The following is a 20,705-nucleotide window of genomic DNA, read 5'->3' on the forward strand; positions in this document are numbered from 1 at the left end:
ACTTCCCTCTAATATTTATTCTCCTATCTTGACTTTGACTCTTTGTTTCATATAAAGATTACTGAATAGCCTCCTGTCTCTTCAATCAACACCAATTTTCTTCAGATCCCCATAAATTAATTTCAATCCACTCTGTCAAAAGCTTTTCTCGAGTTCACAAATACTATATAGACCTATACTTCTTTATTTTTCTCCAGTTATCTTTTGCCGTTTGTTCACAGCAGTCCAATTCCGTCTCTAGTACATTTTCCCTTCATGAAGGCAACTTGCTTTTCTTTCAACTCTCTTTCAATACATTCAACCGAGGCCCACGGTATACCAGGGGCCTCGATCCAACATTCTTTTTTTTTTTTTTTTTTTTTTTTTTTTTAATTTTAGTAGGTTATTTTACGACGCTTTATCAACATCTTAGGTTATTTAGCGTCTGAATGAGATGAAGGTGATAATGCCGGTGAAATGAGTCCGGGGTCCAGAACCTAAAGTTTCCCAGCATTTGCTCATATTTGGTTGAGGGAAAACCCCGGGAAAAGCCTCAACCAGGTAACTTGCCCCGACCGGGAATCGAACCCGGGCCACCTGATTTCGCGGCCAGACGCGCTAGCCGTTACACCACAGGTGTGGACTCCAACATTTTAATTGCATAACTATCCACCTGATTCCTGAGAGTATAGTATACTATTGGCCTACTATACCATACTTCATATAAATGATCGTGATATAAGATGTACGTGCAGAGACCTGAAGTATAGTATAATTATAACTGTATTTGTGCCCTAACTGTAACCTGCAAAATTTTTTCAGCATTTTTACTCATGTCAGTGACTTTTATTGTGAAGTGTACAATTATATTCAACTTTAAAAATAAGACAACAAATGTCTCAGGACTCAGGAGGACACTGAATGCTTGTGAAAATAGGATTTACTGTCGAAGAATACCTCAACATCTTTTGTGCAATTTGTTCTGTTAATTTGATTTTTAATTTAAATCACAATTGAATTTTACTTAAGGAAAGGAGTTGTGTTCAAAAATGTTATGACATTTGTCTTGGAAACTTTAATTTTCATGCCGTTCTCTTCAGACCAATAATAATAATAATAATAATAATAATAATAATAATAATAATAATAATAATAATAATAATAATAATAATAAATTAATTTCATGACTATTCCTATTATTCTGGTCATCTCAAAGCTAATATTATTTTCATCCACCATTGATGTTAAAGCGTACAAAATTGACACTATTTTTTTTTACAAAAGAAAAATACTTGAAGACGTACCTACTTACACAAATACTTCAAATAAAATTTCGTATCAGATAATTGCAGTAAGTTTCAATTGTAGAAGGAAGCTGATTTTACTATTTCATTAGTAAAAAATAAGCTTGTACTGGAATTAAAATCTATTTAGATATTTTCACTTTTTCAGCTTCCCTTTTGCCGAAACATTTATTTTGCTTATGCCTTCTGTAAGCCCTTTTTATTCCCTCCCCCCTGCCCCGTGTACAACAATTTCTCCTAACTACTGGTCAGAATTTTTTCATACTGACGAGTCTACATATCGCACTCCCAGTTAAATAGTATCGTAACTCGAAAATTGTGATTTGTAAAAATATGCCATTTCCTAGTAAAATACTGCTGTAAAAATATTTTAATAAATATGTACCAAAACTTTTCATAATTTTCTATTTTATTATTAGAATTTCATACTTACAAATAGTAAAACAGCATTGGAAATAATTTACGAAAGTAATATGTGATTTTCGACTCACGACAGTATTTTACTGGGTGTGAGATATCTGGAAATAATGCACATGGAAAATAATAATAATTTTAGTAACAGCATGAATGAAATCGAACCAAAGTCTACTTGGTTTCTAGCCGGAAATGTTAGCGCGTGAGTCACATCTGATGAAACGAACTTTTACGTTAGATAATTTTATTCTAACTCACATTTTAAGCACTGTGAATGTAAGAAGTTGAGAAGTAAGGAAGATGCATAGCTCGTTTTTGCACTGAAGCAGTGGAGATGCATTGTATTTCCGTCTCAGAACAACTTGCTGCACATTGCGTCACCGACACCCGAACTGCTGCTCTGCCTCCTCCTCGTCTTCTTCCTCATCTTGTTTGTGCATGTCGCGTCGCTGACTCTACCGGGTGTCACAAAAGTAGTGCCGCATGTTTAAGATTGTCAAAATTTTTATTAAGGACCTATCTAACATATTTAGGCCTACACATACCCCTTACAGCTGTGCTCCCTTATAGCAGTCCACGGTCCCGAAACCAAACTGTGGTTTATTACTTCTTCTCGAGTTCGATTTAGATTTCAGACCAATCAGCATTCTTCCTGCTCTCTCACAAGCAAATAACAGATTATCTTAATTCTTATAACCTTATTAACCCCTTCCAGTCAGGTTTCAGGTCAGGGCACAGCACAACTACAGCCCTTCTCAAAACTACTGACGATACACGTGAAGCAATGGACAATCGACAGGTGACAATATTAACATTACTTGATTTCAACAAGGTATTTAATTCAGTTGACGTAGATATCCTTCTGGTCAAGTTACGTGTAATGTGTTTCTCTGAAAGTAGTATCGCCTGGATGGAATCTTGTCTTCGCGAATGTTTGCAATGCGTTTCTCTTAATGATAGGTTTTCAGCATGGCGTATCGTGGAGACTGGGATTCCTCAGGGTTCTGTTTTAGGGCCTCTTCTGTTTTCAATATAGGCCTATATAAACGAAGTCTCAGAAGCAATACGACACTGTCGTTATCATCTTTATGAGGGCGATCTACTGCTGTATATCCACGCCAGCCCTGATTCGGTGGATGACAGTACTGTATAAGTAAATTGAATTCGGATTTAAAATCTCTAACCTCCTATCACTGAAATTTGAATTGATTCTGAACCCTGAAAAATCACAGACAATCTTACTAGGAAATCAGAGACTACTATCGAAATTTAACAAATCTGTTCTCCCCGTCGTAGCTGTAAATAACACTGAAATCCCGTTTAGTGCAACTGTGAAAAATCTAAGTGTTCATATTGTCTTGCCGGAACCAAGACAATTCACTGAATGACGGTGAGATATCATAGAGATGTATATTACATATAAACCGAACACAAGCATTATGGACACGCTGTAATTTAGTAGGCTATATAATTGTATCATTATTGTAAATGAGGGGATCATGAATTAGGTAATCATACACAATAAATAATTAGTAAAAGTCAATCGAATCACAATGGCCCCCAAGCTCTCCTGATTTCATCCCGACTTTTTTTTAGTTACGGATTATTCTGGCTAGTATTAGGTTTCTGGATACTTCGTAGTAAGTTCTCTTTAGTCATAGATTTAGACTTGCTAGTATTATGCGTTTAGTTATTAATTCAACTGAATAATAGTAGAGTAATAATTGATATTGGCTATTATTAGGTTTCCTGATTCAAATGGAGAACAGTAGTAAGTTTTCTTTACTTTAGATTCAGACAGACTACTACTAGGTTTCCTTTAATTACAGATTCAGACTGAATATCTAGTTTCTTTAGTTACGAATTCAGTCTGGGTAGTATTGTGATTTCTTTTCTTAAAGATTTAGATCAGCTAATGGCATGTTCTCTAATGTTATGGATTTAAGTTATTATTATGTTTTCGTTTAGAGACCGTCTAGTATTAGAATTGTTTTATCTTAAGTTATTAATGTAAGCGGAAACTAATAAGTTTACTTACTTACTGATTTAGTCTAGCAATCATTATGTTTTCTTTAGTTATGGGTTTATAATGGCTTGCAGGCTATTAAGTTTTCTTTAGTTGTGTGTATTTAGACTGACTCGGATTAGGTTTTATTTTATTATGGATTCAGCATGGAGGGTATTAATATTTCTTTAGTTGTGGATTTATATTAGAAATTATTATGTTTGCTTAGTTATAGATTCAGACTGGAGAAAATTATGTCTCCTTAACATCCTGAGTCCTGAGACTATTGTATACTATACCATATTTCATACATGATTATAATAGAAGATACATGTGCAGAGACCCAAAGTATAGTATAATATATCTGCATTTGTGCTCTAACTGTAAGTGATTTTTTTAAGTGTAGAATTATATTGAACTTTAAAAATAAAACAACAAATTTAATGTCTTAGGATTCAGGAGGTTAAGTTATGGATTTTAGATTGACTGGGATTAGATTTTCTTTTGTTATAGTTTTAGACAGGTAAGTTCTTTTTGTTTTTGTTATGCATTTAGACTGGCTATAAAATAGCCCTTAGGATTTTTTTTTAGCTACAGATTCAAGCTGGTCAATATTAAAGTGTTTTTACTTATGTGTTTTACACCAAGTTTTCTTTTGTTTAGTGTTCAGTCTAACGGGTATTATATTATGGGTTCTGTCTTAATGAGCATTACGTTACCTTTTGTTAAGGCTTCAGACTAACCCTCCAGCTACCAAGGTTTTTCACAAATTACTAATACAATTACCCCCATCAAAATCATATACCGGTCATTGTTAAGCATTTGGAATATTAACAATTTATGTATTATTGACCACAGACTTCCAGAAAATGTAAAAATACAAATTAATGACTCTACTTTTTAAAATACAGGGTGATTCGAAAGTATCGTTTCATTTAGTTGAAAACGTATACCAAAATTAATGAAATTTAGATACGTTACTGGTGACAATATTAGATAACATCTACAGTAAATTTAAACTTGCTTCTCTTTCATTTCAAGACAAACTTTTCAATGCTGTATAGTTTTTGGCATTATGGAAAAAACATTAAATTTACGAGCCAAGAAAGTCACAGTACTATAGCATAAATTTGAAATTATTTCAGTTAATTCTTGAAATTTAAATACTTCAATACCATCTATACAACTAGGAACATATTCAAAGCATTTGTTTAGTGCAAAATAGAATCCTACAAAAAAAAAAAAAAAAAATTTTTAAGTTCCAAAAATTAATAAAATAAAAATATAAACCTAATAAAAAATTCTAGTTCTTTGTTGAAATTCATATATTCGAACACCACTTATACTAGTGGTCGTCAGCACTCGCTGAAATGTGCAAAGGTTACGCGGTGTTGTCCCGTGTGAACCGTCGTGCAACAGGGAGAGATAGAGAGCATACCCGCTAGCAGCTACGGAGTGCACCCTAGTGCACTGCGTTTTCCGCGGGTAAGAGAGACTAGCCCCAGCGTGCTCTGTGCTGACGACCCCTGACTTATACTATAAAGAGTATCTCGAAAAAAAGACTCTACTAATAAATATTTCTAACAAAATTACTTTCAGAAAAACCATAACACACAGAAATAAAAAAATCTGAAACAAAAGGTCATAATATAAAAAAAAAACAATATAAAGTGTTATAAATAACACAAAATAAAATAATTTGAAGGCAGATAAACTCAAAAATGGAGAAAATTAAGCTACGAGTGGAATTTTCACGACATAGCTTACCAAGAGGGATAACAAAATTACCTCACATGAATAATGTGAATTACATATTAAAGTAGATTAATTATTAATGCCAATTATAATTCAAATTATTAGTAGACATGGTAGACACGGAATTAAAAAAAATAATATGGAGTAAAATGAAAATATTAATGAAAAATCATCATTGGGGTAATATTGTTACCCCACTTGGTAGCAGGAGGGCTATCAAGTTGCAAGCTTTCTTTTCTTATGAGTTTTCACTGGCGCGTATTATTAACCCTTCTTCAGTCATGAGTTCGAACCAAGGAATACTACTGTTCTTAGTTACGATTTCAGTGTAACAAGTGTCTAGTTGTCTTCTGTTGTGAATTATGAATAACTACTATGTACTGTTCTTCAGTTATTAGTAGGGTAAAGTTGCCTAATTCCGTGATAGGTTTTATGACTGAATGTCACGGGATTGCGTATCTTGCTAGGAAGTTCACCGGTGCCTCAATAGTAGGCGAAAGATGCACTATTTCGAGCAAGATGTCTGGCGCTATTGTCGAACGGCAAAGCTTTGATTGACATTCAATTTTTAAAAAAGTATCACGGGATTAGGAGTATCACGGAATTAGGCAACTTTACCCTACAGACTAACGAACAGTATTAAGTTTTCTTCAGCTATGGGTACAGACGCGTATGCTTTGAGCTGGCGCCTAAGAATGTAGCACACAGTAAATTTTGAAGTTTGTTACAGTTTTCGATCTCAGCTGCTCACTACTGCTACAAACCATACTACCGGTAGCTTTTTAGAAATGTTTATATCAATAGACAAATAAGTAGAAATAGCAGATTCTATGATGCAACATTCATAAGAGGCACTATTACGTAAGTTAATATAATATACAACTAAAGCCAGAAAAAAGGATATAATATGCAATATAAAAATGTAAATATGTGCTATTAAATCTAAAAATCTTCAAAATATGCATTATGAATTAATTTACTACCCAAAAAGTCCATGAACATCTCCAAAATATTTGTTTACTGTAAAACAGAATCCTAGAAAAAAAACTTTTTAAGTTCAAAAAATTAATAAATAAAAATATAAACCTAATAAAAAATTCTAGTTCTTTGTTGAAATTCAGATATTCAAACACCAGCTATACTACAATGAGTATCTCGAAAAAAAGACTCTACTAATAAATATTTCTGACAAAATTATTTTTATAAAAAACCATAACACACAGAAATAAAAAAAATTTAAAACAAAAGGTCATGATAATAAAAAAACAACATAAAATGTTATAAATAACACAAAATAAAATAATTTAGAAGCAGATAAACTCAAAAATGAAGACAATTAAGCTATAAGTTGAATTTTATATTCTGGAAATTTCACAACATAGCTACCAAGAAGGGTAACAAGATCATCCCAAATCAATAATTCGAATTACATATTAAAGTAGATTAATTATTTATTAATGACAATTTTAATTCAAATTGTTAGTAGACATATGAGACAAATACATGGAATTTCAAAAATAAATATGGAGCAAAATGAAAATAATATTGAAGAATCATTATCGGTGGGGTAATCCAGTTACCCCACTTGGTAGCAGGAGGGCTAACAAGTCGTAGCGGAGAGTCGGGTAGTATCGGACATCGGGTAATATCGGACAGTGAGTTTCTTTCACCTACCACACGATGATAGTACCTGATTGACATGGTTACGTTTCTGTGATGTCGCATAGAGAAACGTATCCATGTCATTCAGGTACTACCATATAGTGGTAGATGAAAGAAACGCACTGTCCGATACTACCCGATGTCCGATACTACCCGACTCTCCCCTAAGCTTTCTTTTCTTATGAGTTTTCACTGGCGAGTATTATTATCCCTTCTTCAGTTATGATTTCAGACTAAGAGTTATTACTTTCCTTAGTTACGAGTTCAGTGTAACACGTGTCTAACTTAGTTGTCTTCTCTTGTGAATTGTGAATAACTACTATGTACAGGTCTTCAGTTATAGTGCAGACTAACGAATATTATTAAGGTTTCTTCAGCTATGGGTACAGACGCGTATATTTTGAGCTGGCGCCTAAGAATATAGCACACAGTAAATTTTGAAGTTTGTTATAGTTTTCGATCTCAGCTGCTCACTACCGCTGCAAAATATAGCAATACAAATCCAGTTTCTATGACTACATTTTTCGTTGTAATTTATATTATTGTGTCCCTTTTGGGACGTACATTAATTAATTGCAGATTACCAGTGTCGCCCATCACCATTAGATGTGTTGGCAATCATGTCATAATCTCTTGCTTGCAATTACTTGGCATTATTTCAGTATATCGATATGCGTGACAGTTGTTCATCAACTGCATGTTTTCATATTCGACAGGCCATCGGAATCCTGAGAGGAACCAGGGCCTGCCCGCATTGCTTTCCGTGATTGTTGCTCCTCCCCTTTTCACGATGCGATGGAAAGTTCATGCGCATTCTTCTTCTGTTCAGACCAGGGAGAGGCAGAGCGCCCGCAATCAAATAAAAACAAGGACTTGCGTATTGTTGCCTTACCACTTAAAAAAAAAAAACCTTCAATATGACGCATTGTTTGTTTAACTTCAATAGAACTACAACTATGAGTGAAATTTTTTGATGCCTTACAATATTTTTCAAGCTAATATTTGATTTGGCCATACTTTAAATATTACATAAGAATTGTGTAAGAGTAATTTTACTTATCAAAATAATATGTCAAAAAATTCTATTTGTTCATTTCTATAAGCATTATTCATTACGACCATAATCACCACCACAATCACCATTGGTCAATCTATGTGATCCGTTCACCTTGAAACATAGCGATTGAATGAACTGCACACTTCCTAGAAAAAAAATTGCCTATTATATACTCTATCGCTGTTAAATAGAGCAGGTACATGAAACTTAGAGCAGAGTCCGTATAGGCCAACTTCTGTCTAATGCTTTTCCAAATCACTGCAGGCTAAAGCAAGGAGATGCACTATCATCTTTACTTTTTAACTTCGCTCTAGAACATGCCATTAGGAAAGTTCAGGATAACAGAGAGGGTTTGGAATTGAACGGGTTACATCAGCTTCGTTAATCTTCGATGCTACTTACCCATTAGAGTTCTACGAAATGTTTATTTGGCCATTATTCAGTCTATCATTCAATATGGTATAATTGTTTGGGGTGGAAGTACAAAAATTAATCTTAGTCCGTTAAATTTACTACAAAAACGAATAATTAAAATTTGTTTGAAGAAACGTTTCGATTATCCAACTAAATTAATTTATTCTGAATTTAATGTATTTAATATTGAACAAATTTATAAGTATACGCTGTTAAAATTTTATCATAAAAATCGTAATAAGTTTGTATTACAGACATACAATTATGACACAAGACAAAATATTAATTTAACATTAGTAGAACCTAAATGTCTCACATCTGCTGGTCTGAAGCGTAGCATAAATTTTGGCCCTCGGTTGTACAATGCTTTAACTAAATTACACCCAGAACTTCTAACATGTAACCCACTAACATATAACAAGAAAATTAGAAACGTGTTAATATCTTCAATTTGATTAAATACATTTATAGCCTATGTGAATGAATTGATCAACCTATATTATATTTATATTCTATAATTTTGAAATATATATTAGTCCTACTTTTCACGTGCGATATTATTCTTCTCTAGTGTTAATATTATATTATATAATTCCATTGCCGCTGTAATTATATTTTAGTTCCTATTTTATTTTACTTATTTATTTATATTATTATTATTTTTTATTTTAATATTATATCTGAACTGCGACCGAGCACGAGAGCTGCTCATTCGGTCTCAAATTTTGTTAATACTACTGTATCTTCTTTTTATATTGCTTGTATTATTTTATTTGTATTTCTCTTTGTTTGTTTTGTAATTATATTTCTTTATTCTGTATATTTAAATTTAAATAAAAAAAAATCAGCTGCTTGTCTTTGCGGATGACGTAATATGTTAGGACAAAATCCACAAACGATTAGGGAAAACACGGGAATTTTACTTGAAGCAAATTAAGCGATAGGTTTGGAAGTAAATCCCGAAAAGACAAAGTACATCATTATGTCTCGTGACTAGAATGGAAATATAAAAATGAGAAATTTATCTTTTGAAGAGGTGAAAAAATTCAAATATCTTAGATCAACAGTAACAAACATAAATGACACTCGGGAACAAATTAAACGCAGAATAAATATGGGAAATCCCTGTTATTATTCGGTTGAGAAGCTTTTGTCATCTAGTCTGCTGTCAAAATATCTGAAAGTTAGAATTTATAAAACAGTTATATTACCGGTTGCTCTGTTAGGTTGTGAAACTTGGACTCTTACTTTGAGAGAGGAACATAGGTTAAGTGTGTTTGAGAATAAGGTCCTTAGGAAAATATTTGGGACTAAAAGGGATGAAGTTACAGAAGAAGGGAAAAAGTTACACAACGCAGTACTGCACGCATTGTATTCTTCACCTGACATAATTAGGAACATTAATTCTAGACGTTTGAGGTGGGCAGGGCATGTAGCACGTATGGGCGAATCCAGAAATGCATATAGAGTGTTAGTTGGGAGGCCGGAGGGGGAAAAAAAACTTTGGGAAGACCGAGACGTAGATGGGAGGATAATATTAAAATGGATTTGAGGGAGATGGGATATGATGATGGAGACTGGATTAACCTTGCTCAGGATAGGGACCGATGGCGGGCTTATGTGAGGGCGGCAATGAACCTGCGGGTTTCTTAAAAGCTATAAGTAAGTAATAAGTGGAACGAGGTACACTATTTACTTTTTATAATCAATTTGTATTCATTTATCTATTTTTTTTGTTATTGTTTAATGGAAATTAAAACGATATTCCTGATTTTTGTTCTACATTATGCATATTTTTATTAAATTATTGAACTTGAGTTTTTCTTGACATCGCTAACATTTATTCTATTACCGTATTGAGCTTATAATTTGTCTGGCTAATAAGTGGAATGTGCTACACTTTTTACTTTTTATATAAAACTTGTATTCATTTCTTATCCATTTTTGTTTTTGTTACTATTTTATGAAAATTAAAAGGTATTCCTGTTTCTCATTTAACAATACGAATATTGTTTTTTATTAAATTTTGAAACTTTATTATATTCTGTATTACATTTTTGCAGTATTTGAGTTTTCCTTTAAATCGCAAACATTTGTTGTGTTATCCTATTGAGTTCAAATTTATTTGACCAATAAATGGAACGCGGGACACTTTTTACTCTTTTACTATATTTTTCGTATTTCAATTTCTTAAATTCACATTTTTGTGTTTGTTAAAATCTAATGAAACTTCATAAGATATTGTCGATTTTTGTTTTACAAGACCAGTGTGTGTGTGTAAGTATGCATGCATGTATGAAAAAAAAAAAAATATATATATATATATATATTAAATTATGAAACCTGATTAAGTTTGTATTAAGTTTGTCTTTGTTTTTTGTTTTTTGTTTTTTCAGAATTTCTTACAATCGTGAACCTTTGTTACCCTATTCCGTATTAAGTTCAGAATGTGTTAGTCAATTATTGGAGCGGGGTACGTTTTTTACTTATAGGCTATATGTAAATATATAACATAGTCCTATATAATAATTATATAGACTGTATTGTATATCCAAGTTGGTTTTGTTGTCATTTAATGAAACTTTAAAAGATATTCGCGATTTTTACTGTGTAAGACTAATATTTGTACTAAATCATAAAAGTTGATTATTTTTAATTATATTTATCTGGTATACGAGTTATTTTTTAATCGCAGGCAATTACTTGTCACCTTATTGGTTTCATATATTGCTACTATTTAATGGAAATTAAAAAGATATTACTGATTTTTGTTCTACAATACGTATATTTTTATTAAATTATTAAATTTTATTCATTTGTATTATATTTTTTAATATCCTATTTGAGTTTTTGTTTAGATCGCAAACATTTATTCTGTTACCCTATTAAGTTCAGAATTTTTGTTTGGATAATAAATGGAACAGGGTACACTTTTTACTTCTTATATAAAATTTGTATCTATTTCTTATCCATTGTTTAATCAATATTTTGTTTATTATTTAATCAATATTTTGTAATCACACAATTTTGCTTTTATATTTTTATTTCTTTTAAATTTTCATCCGCTTTTTTATTATTAAATAATATGCCCATCATAGCGTTATGGCTTCACTATCATTTCTTATTCACACAATTTCGTTTAAAATTATCGAAATATTATATCTTTCTGTTTTCAGTTCTATTGACTGGCCAGTGAAGCAGCATCTGCTCGAGAATAAAGTACATTACCAGTACAGTACTATTAGTGAGACAACTAATGAAAGGATGGCAGGAGCAATGGGAGTATCCTGAACTAAGCTGTCTAAAAGTCGCCATCTTTCACCAGAAGTGAACTTGAATTCGTCAGGATTTTAACACGGATATACGGTAAGAAAAGTCGACGCTATATTCAAAAATTACATACTGTATATATTTAAACTATTGTTGAGCGACGCGATTATACATCGTCAATTAAATTGGAGATAGCGAGATAATATTTTGGCGAAATGGGTCAAAATCTGCCATGTACTTTCCTGACATCCGCCTTACAGTTGAGGAAAATTTCAAGAAAAACAAAACAAGGTACACAAGCAAGATTCGAACCCACAACTTAGTCCAGTCTCTAAGCACGAGTCTCGCTCGCTACTCAGAATCTATGTCTGTGGCATGTCGAACTATTCAGTGCATGAAAAAGTCCCTTCGATGACGTTATAACTGAGTTCGATTGTAGGCCTATATTAATTATTAGGCTCCGTATTCCAGCTACCTAAAGACTGAAGTTGAAGATACATTGGGTATATAGTACGCCGAACACAGGTAATGCAACGGATAAGGATATAAACAAACAGGTAGTCGCTGTGTGTACGTCGTGTACAGTCAACTCCAGACATTCTGAAGCTATACTAGTAAACAAATTCTTGAGTAGTGATGTTCATTTTTGTCGTGATCTTTACAGCGAACAATAATGTGCATTTGTAAATTACGGAACTTGAAATGATTTTATATTTTAAGAAATTCTTTCAATGGCACATGACGTTATTGGTGCATGATATAGTACAAGATATTCCTATTGTCTGATATGTTTTCGTATTTCATTAAGGTATTGCATGTCGCTCAACACTGAAAACCCACTAATTTTCTGTGTACTTCTTTAGAAATTCCCTGAAATGTAGATTATTTAATTTATTAATTGGGATGTTGGCACTGAACATCATGGTAAGCTACACAAATCCATGGTAAACGTCGAGTTATTATCTTCATAATTTTCAGATTGTAATGGTATTGATTCTTTTGTTTACGTTCAACACACTTTCTGCGTTCTGTATTGCAGCGTCTTTCAGTGCACTATTTTTTGTCCTTTGACGTTTATTTTACACAAGTTATATGTAATGTTGTCTATATACAGACAGTGAAAATATCAGTTCAAATATCCTCAACTATGCCCTGCAATATTACACGCTTGAACATCTTACTTAAGATATTTTACCTCCGCAATGAACCTTCAATCAGCCACAAAGATGCAGTTATTTAAATAATACGACTAGTAAGAGCAGTGATCGATAAGACTACTCACTATGACTGCGTCCCGATTTTGACTTTCTAGAGGAAGAGGGCAGATGATGCGTAACTATTTTGTATACGAACGTACCTGTACCTACGCTGTGATGTCACATATATTTTGAACCAGGCAACTTCTTTCCAGTTTATAGGTAGCTGAAATACGGAGCCTATTAATTATTATGTATAGCCGATGGTAATAATTATTTCTTAGTTTCAGATATTCGTTCAATTCTTTCCTCGACTACTGAAGTTCAATGATTATTATTCGATCAGTATCTATTTCATTTGCTGCACGGATTAAAATATGACATCTTCAGTTACACGTATTTTAATTTCAAGACTTGACCAGCTCAACAAGCTAAGTTTCAACTTGTTTAATAAGGAAGAATATACCGGAAACATGCGCTGCAATGTGTATTCATTTTATTTCTACTTGCGCAATGGGAGAAATACTTTTCGTCATTAACTGTGGCTAGATGACTAACAAGATGCATAGTGGTTAACGTGACGTCACCGTCTTGAGTGGGTGCGTTTAGTGTGGAGCTGAAAAAGTGTAATTAAATGTATCGTGGAAAACAAAACTCCACTGTTTTTGTACACTTGTTAAAACTGGGTGACATACTCTGTGATGGGACTTCCGGCTCAAACAGGCAGAGCTGTCAGACTTGTGTGAAGTACACGCATGAATCCTAAGATAAGCCGTGAGATTCAGTTGTAAGTACTCAAAGGATGCCATCATCATAACCACGAGGGATGGGAATAAGAGATTTGGCCAATATGACCCTCCTACAAATGAAATTGATCATTCCAAAGCAGTCAGTTGAGAACTAATCGCCAGGTAGCGGATTTTCGTGCCGATACCGAACGTTAGGTGTACATCAGTTGCAAGGAGGTCATTGCTACGCTCCCTCAGTACGCCAAGAGACGTGACGTCTTGTAGCTGTGTAAGGACCGAAAATCCGCTGTTTGATAATAACCTTTTCTTTTTTTCCCCTCTCTGGTAAATGTATGTGTCTGAAAATCTTTGATTCACTATATCAATAATTAAAATCATAAACATATTTTGTCTCATATTCTTTTCAGAAGATTAACTCCATATGTAGATGAAATTATTGGGGATCATCAGTGTGATGTTAGGCGTAATAGATCAACTATTGATCAGATATTTTGTATTAGACAGATAACAGAGAAAAAATGGGAGTATAAGGGTACAGTGCATCATTTATTGAAAGATTTCAAAAAGGCATATGACTCGGTTAAGAGAGAAGTTTTATATGATATTCTTATTGAATTTGGTATTCCCAAGAAACTAGTTCGATTAATTAAAATGTGTCTCAGTGAAACGTACAGCAGAGTCCGTATAGGTCAGTTTCTGTAAGATGCGTTTCCAATTCACTGTGGGCTAAAGCAAGGAGATGCATTATCACCTTTACTTTTTAACTTTGCTCTGAAGTATGCCATTAGGAAAGTCCAGGATAACAGAGAGGGTTTGGAATTGAGCGGGTTACATCAGCTTCTTGTCTATGCGGATGACGTGAATATGTTAGGAGAAAATCCACAAACGATTAGGGAAAATACGGGAATTTTACTTGTAGCAAGTAAAGAAATAGGTTTGGAAGTAAATTCCGAAAAGACAAAGTATGTGATTATGTATCGTGACCAGAATATTGTACGAAATGGAAATATAAAAATTGGAAATTTAGCCTTTGAAGAGATGGAAAAATTCAAATACCTGGGAGCAACAATAACAAATATAAATGATACTCGGGAGGAAATTAAACACAGAATAAATGTGGGAAATGCCTGTTATTATTCGGTTGAGAAGCTTTTATCATCCAGTCTGCTGTCAAAAAATCTGAAAGTTAGAATTTATAAAACAGATATATTACCGATTGTTCTTTATGGTTGTGAAACTTGGGCTCTCACTTTGAGAGAGGAACATAGGTTAAGGGCGTTTGAGAATAAGGTTCTTAGGAAAATATTTGGGGCTAAGGGGGATGAAGTTACAGGAGAATGGAGAAAGATACACAACACAGAACTGCACGCAATGTATTCTTCACCTGACATAATTAGCAACATTAAATCCAGACGTTTGAGATGGGCAGGGTATGTAGCACGTACGTGAGAATCCAGAAATGCATATAGTGTTAGTTGGGAGGCTGGAGGTAAAAAGACCTTTGGGGAGGCCGATACGTAGATGGGAAGATAATATTAAAATGGATTTGAGGGAGGTGGGATATGATGGTAGAGACTGGATTAATCTTGCCCAGGATAGGGACCGATGGCGCGCTTATGTGAGGGCGGCAATGCAATGAACCTCCGGGTTATTATTATTATTATTATTATTATTATTATTATTATTATTATTATTATTATTATTGTTATTATTAGGTATATGATTCATTCATAGTTTTCTTTTTTACTGCAAACCCAGCATTCTCCAATCTTCCCTAACTTCCACCTTCCTATTCTTTCCGTATAAGATCTATGAATTGTCTATAATCTAATATCTTCTTCTGCCTCGAACTTTTATCATGTTCTCCATTCTTTCCAGTGCATCATCCAGTAGGCAGTTTCTTCTTAGTGACCCAGCCAATTTCTTTTCCCTTACTGATTAGTTTTAGCATTGTTCTCTCTTCACCCACTCGTTTCAACACAGCTTCATTTCTTATTCCGTCTGCTGTTCATTTCACACGCTCTGTTTTTCTCCATACCCACATTTCAAATGCTTCCAGTCATTTCTCTTCACTTCGTCCTAATGTCCATGTTTCTGCTCCATATAACACAACATTCCATACAGAACACTTCACTAGTGTCTTCCTTCGTTCTTTCTCCAGAGGTCCGCAGAAGATGCTCGATTTACTATTAAATGCTTCCTTGGCCATTGTCATCCTCCTTTTGACTTTCCTGGCAGAAGCTTATGTTACTGCTTACAGTACATTCCAAGTATTTTAAGTTGTCCACTTGTTCTACTGCCTCCTTTCGAATTCGCACGTTTACCTTCTTTATGTTTCTTTCGATAACCATGGTCTTCGTCTTGTTTGCAGTTATGTTCAGCCCATACTGTATCCAGTAGCATATACCTTAGTATGCTCTCCTCTTCTATGAGTCTTTAGGTAGCTGGAATACAGAGCTTAATAATAGAGCAGAACCTCTACTATCCGTGGTAATGAAGGGGGTGAAGTGAACGGTTAATCGAAAAATCGGATAATCCGTACCATAAAAGGTTTTCATAAATTAAATGCTTAATGCAGTTTCCTAATTTGCTCCGTGGTCTTTTGTTTTAACACACTAGATAGTGGATCAGAAGTTCACTAATTTAAGTCTGGTTTTGAACGACGAGTTTTCAGTGGCCAAGAAGACTCCTTATGACGGCTGTCTATGGAAAGACAGAAATAGTAGAGGTCTCATGTTGTAGATTTACGTACTTTATACACTTTATACCTGTTTTTCATTAAATTTCGCAGAGTTGTAATCCCAATCTAGTATTCTAACACGATATTACTATTATTACTATTATTATTATTATTATTATTATTATTATTATTATTAATTGTCTTATTTTTTTATACTTTGTATGTCTCATTTATTTTGACTTGCTGTTCACATTTTATTATGCTTTTTCCTTTCTTTCTGTATGTTATATATTATGTCTGATTTCTACTGACTTGTTGTTTATATTTTGTTATTATTATCTTATTCAGTTTTGTGTGTAAAATTGTAGAGTACTTTGTAAATTTGTAGTGTTTTTTGTAACGCAGTTTTACTCCTGGTTGAGTGTTGGAGAAGGCCTTAACTCTGCCAGGTTAAATAAATCATTATTGTTATTATTATTATTATTATTATTATTATTATTATTATTATTATTATCAACAATTGTCTTATTTTTTATACTTTGTATGTCTCATTTATTTTGACCTGCTGTTCACATTTTATTATGCTTTTTCCTTTCTTTCTGTATGTTATATATTATGTCTGATTTCTACTTACTTGTTGTTTACATTTTATTATTATTATATTATTCAGTTTTGTGTGTAAAATTGTAGTGTACTTTGTAAATTTGTACTGTTTTTTGTAACGCAGTTTTACTCCTGGTTGGGTGTTAGAGAAGGCCGTATGGCCTTAACTCTGCCAGGTTAAATAAATCATTATTATTATTATTATTATTATTATTATTATTATTATTATTATTATTATTATTATTATTATTATCATCAATAATTGTCTTATTTTTTATACTTTGTATGTCTCATTTATTTTGACCTGCTGTTCACATTTTATTATGCTTTTTCCTTTCTTTCTGTATGTTATATATTATGTCTGATTTCTACTTACTTGTTGTTTACATTTTGTTATTATTATCTTATTCAGTTTTGTGTGTAAAATTGTAGAGTACTTTGTAAATTTGTAGTGTTTTTTGTAACGCAGTTTTACTCCTGGTTGAGTGTTAGAGAAGGCTGTATGGCCTTAACTCTGCCAGGTTAAATAAATCATTATTATTATTATTATTATTATTATTATTATTATTATTATTATCAATAATTGTCTTATTTTTTATACTTTGTATGTCTCATTTATTTTGACCTGCTGTTCACATTTTATTATGCTTTTTACTTTCTTTCTGTATGTTATAAATTATGTCTGATTTCTACTTACTTGTTGTTTACATTTTATTATTATTATCTTATTCAGTTTCGAGTGTAAAATTGTAGTGTACTTTGTAAATTTGTAGTGTTTTTTGTAACGCAGTTTTACTCCTGGTTGAGTGTTAGAGAAGGCCGTATGGCCTTAACTCTGCCAGGTTAAATAAATCATTATTATTATTATTATTATTATTATTATTATTATTATTATTATTATTATTATTATTATATGAACCATAGTTTCCCTTTTCCTGAATCGCTCAATTACTTGCACTTTTTTCAGTAAAACAACACGTTTTCTTTTGACCCTTGTGGAAGACGTTTTACATAGAAGTTATACAGCATGGCCACTCATACAGTAGACCATACTGTGAGAGTGAAGGTTTGTAAAAGAAAAACACTCGGGTATTTTTTCAGCAAAAAAAGCGAGATAAAGACAGTCGGATAATCCACCAATCGGTTAATAGGGTGACGGATATTCGGGGTTCTACCGTAATAGCCTAATAATAATAACAATAATAATAATAATAATAATAATAATAATAATAATAATAATAATAATAATAATAATAATAATAATAATTTTCACTGTTGTCCTCTGGAAGACCACTGAAGAGATCCTCGACCCCTAATATGAGATCGGAACGAGCCAATCTGTGGCCAAAGTCCTTGGAAGCTTGCATGATTATTTTCATGTGAAAAATTCATTGTGGTACTTGTGGCAGAAGAGATCGCAGTTGGAATTTTTTTTATTAAGCATCTATATAATTCCGTTCGATCTCCATTCCGTCATCATTCCATAGCAATCCGAATGCTGCGGACTCCCAGGGACAAGTACAGTGGCTCTATTCATGACTGTAGGGACGAGTGGGGTTGCCTGATCGAAATTTGGATACGCAGCGAATTTTAGTGTAGTCAACCAGTGTCGGTTGGGAATGCGTCTACTGTTCTCCAACCAGGAGATTAATCGTGTGCTTACTATTGCGTCATCTATTGGAGCGAAGTAGATATATAATATTATAGTTCTCGCAAGCACGGAATAGCGACGGAAAGAATGCGAATCAAACACTGCGATAAGGAAGAGCGGGCAACAGGAAAGGTCACGAGATAGCTTGAATGATATTCAAGAGTACAGTCGAAAGAGAAATGACATCGATAGAATCAGTCTTGTGTTGTGATAGTTACATTACGACTTTAGTGTGTTCAATTGCATGTGAATACGTGTCTTGTATCGCACGGCATTATTATTTCATTCGTAAACATATCTTGCGCGTTTAATTAGCTTCGAATTTTCCTCTTGCTACGTTCTTTATTTCCACAGCGATGTCCTCGTTTGTTCATCTTCTTGGAAGAGACAGTACATCCATCGGCCCGCACCTCTCCTCCTTAGGTGTACCTACATACACACATCAAAACAAACAGCAAGCCACCATTGGTTTTCGGTAATCGTTTCTTGCGCGAGTTATACCGTTATAACATCAGTTTAAAAAAAACATGCGCTCTCCTGCAATATGTTATTTCCTGTATGGAGAGATTAAACGACCAGGAGATTAACCGTGATCTGATTTTGTCACTACGTAGGATAGAATAAATATGTGTGTATCAGTGGTATCGTTTATGCTTTGAGAGTTAGCCAATGGAGATGCGTGTACCCACGTGTGTGACCTTATGACATCTCATGACATCAACATTCATTCACAGCATTACTCCGCTGCGTCTCATTCCCCTGAGACTTTCTCCTGCTTGGAGTACAGTAACTTAAGGGGTAATAATAATAATAATAATAATAATAATAATAATAATAATAATAATAATAGTAATAATAATAGTAGTAGTAGTAGTAGTAATAATAATAATAGTAGTAGTAGTAGTAATAATAATAATAGTAGTAGTGGTAGTAGTAGTAGTAGTAGTAGTAGTAAAAAAAAGGTAAAAAGGTAAAGGTACCCCCGTAACATGCCATGAGGGCGCTTGAGGGGCATGGAGGTAGAGTCCCATGCTTTCCATGACCTCGGCACTAGAATGAGGTGGTGTGGTCGGCACCACGTTCTGACTGCCTTTTACCCCCGGGAAGGACCCGGTACTCAATTTTATAGGAGGCTGAGTGAACCTCGGGGCCGTTTTGAAAGTAGTAGTAGTAGCAGTAGTAATAATAATAATAATAGTAGTAGTAGTAGTAGTAGTAGTAGTAGTATAGTAGTAGTAATAATAATAATAATAATAATAATAATGTAGTAGTAGTAGTAGTAGTAGTAGTAGTAGTAATAATAATAATAATAATAATAATAATAATAATAATAATAATATTTAGATGACTTAAATAACAGCAAACCACACGATATCTCCATTCTGGTTGGATGATCGTCCACCTCTGCTTCTGCATGTGGGCGTGAGGCCAGCAGCCGGCTGGTCGGTCCAGGCCCTTCACGGGCTGTAGCACCACGGATTATTATTATTATTATTATTATTATTATTATTATTATTATTATTATTATTATTACTAAATAATAGCATCAAGTGTTTTGTACTGAAATATTTCCCTTGTCACTACACTTTTAAAGACAAAGGAAATGAAAACATTTCTACTTTTTTTTTTAACTCAACACCTCCAGATCTTTTCTTAACAATCAGTGACGGCACATGAAAAGAATATATTCATAGACATTTCGCTAGCCCGCGCTACGAGCGTGCTAAACTAGCCCCGGCTATCGACTGATTACTTGTACAGGATTCATATCATATCGCTAACACTGGTTTATGACTACGAAAAACGTTAGTTCGCTGATCATCCACCGGAAGCCCGCGCTAAGAATGTCTATGAATATGGCCCACAGTGTCTAAAATGCACAAAGGCCGACTATAATTTTGTACTATGCTGCAGTTTTCGTATATTGTACTGTCTAGAAACATTTATTCATAACTGATATGAAAAT

The 20,705-nt window shown here is 33.4% G+C and overlaps 1 long non-coding RNA gene across 1 annotated transcript in view; it reads left to right on the plus strand.

Moving 5' to 3' along the window:
• LOC138702236 (uncharacterized) overlaps positions 1-20,705 on the plus strand; it is a 220,815-nt gene that overhangs the window by 91,219 nt on the left and 108,891 nt on the right. The window contains exon 3 of the long non-coding RNA XR_011332821.1: positions 11,767-11,956. This is a non-coding gene — a long non-coding RNA (uncharacterized lncRNA). The remainder of the gene's footprint in view (positions 1-11,766; positions 11,957-20,705) is intronic.

This window comes from Periplaneta americana, chromosome 6, assembly GCF_040183065.1.
Source record: "Periplaneta americana isolate PAMFEO1 chromosome 6, P.americana_PAMFEO1_priV1, whole genome shotgun sequence".
Classification (NCBI taxonomy): domain Eukaryota; kingdom Metazoa; phylum Arthropoda; class Insecta; order Blattodea; family Blattidae; genus Periplaneta; species Periplaneta americana.